Raw genomic sequence first — 1,558 nt, forward strand, 5'->3', positions numbered from 1 at the left:
TATTAGGCCAAAACATTTTAACTAAATTATCTGCTTCCCTGACTATTCCTCGGCTACAGCCACACCTCATTGCCACCCTTTTTCCCAGTTCAGAGCCTCCTTCGCATCCTCACCTTGTATCACTCTACCTTAACCCACAAATATGGTACACCTCTACTCCCTCCCTGGCAACCAATCACATGCCCATTACTGTCCCATTGAAACCTAATCACCCTTACCCCACTCAATGCCAGTAACCCACCCAAAGCATGCTTTAAAAGGATTAAAGCCTGTTATCACTCTCCTGTTACAGCATGGCCTTTTAAAGCCTATAAACTCTCCTTACAATTACCTCATTTTACCTGTCCTAAAACCAGACAAGTCTTACAAGTTAGTTCAGGATCTGTGTTTTATCAACCAAATTGTTTTGCCTATCCACCCCATAATGCCAAACCCATATACTCTCCTATCCTCAATACCTCACTCCACAATCTGTTATTCTGTTCTGGATTTCAAACACGCTTTCTTTACTATTCCTTTGTACCATTCATCCTAGCCTCTCTTTGCTTTCACTTAGACTGACCCTGACACTCATCAGGCTCAGCAAATTACCTGAGCTGTACTGCCTAAAGGTTTCACAGACAGCTCCCATTACTTCAGTCAAGCCCAAATTTCTTCCTCATCCATTACCTATCTTGACATAATTCTTCATAAAAACACACATGCTCTCCCTGCTGATCATATCCAACTAATCTCCCAAACCCCAATCCCTTCTACAAAACAACTCCTTTCCTTCCTAGGCATGGTTAATGCAGTCAGAATTCTTACACAAGAGCTGGGACCATGCCCTGTATAGCCCTTCTGTCCAAACAACTTGACCTTACTGTGTTAGCCTAGCCCTCATGTCTGCATGCAGCAGTTGCCACTGCCTTAATACTTTAGAGGCCCTCAAAATCACAAACTATGTTCAAGTCACTCTCTATAGTTCTCATAACTTCCAAAATCTATTTTCTTCCTCCCACCTTATGCATGTACTTTCTGCTCCCCGGCTCCTTCAGCTATACTCACTCTTTATTGAGTCTCCCACAATTACCATTGTTCCTGGCCCAGACTTCAATTTGGCCTCCCACATTATTCCTGATACCACACCTGACCCCATGACTGTATCTCTCTGATCCACCTGACATTCACTCAATTTCCCCATATTTCCTTCTTTCCTTTTCCTCACCCTGAACACACTTGGTTTATTGATAGAAATTCCACCAGGCCTAATTGCCACTCACCAGCAAAGGTAGGCTAGGCTACAGTATCTTCCACACCTATCATTGAGGCTAACGCTCTGCCCCCCTCCACCACCTCTCAACAAGTCAAACTCATTGCTTTAACTCAAGCACTCATTCTTGCAAAGGGACTACACATCAGTATTTATACTGACTCTAAATATGCCTTCCATATCCTGCACCACCATGCTGTTATATCGGCAGAAAGAAATTTCCTCACTACACAAGGGTCCTCTATCATTAATGCCTCTTTAATAAAAATGCTTCTCAAAGCCCCTTTACTTCCAAAGGAAGCTGGA

This window comes from Rhinopithecus bieti, unplaced genomic scaffold (assembly GCF_001698545.2).
Source record: "Rhinopithecus bieti isolate Rb0 unplaced genomic scaffold, ASM169854v2 scaffold_50794, whole genome shotgun sequence".
Taxonomy (NCBI): Eukaryota; Metazoa; Chordata; class Mammalia; order Primates; family Cercopithecidae; genus Rhinopithecus; species Rhinopithecus bieti.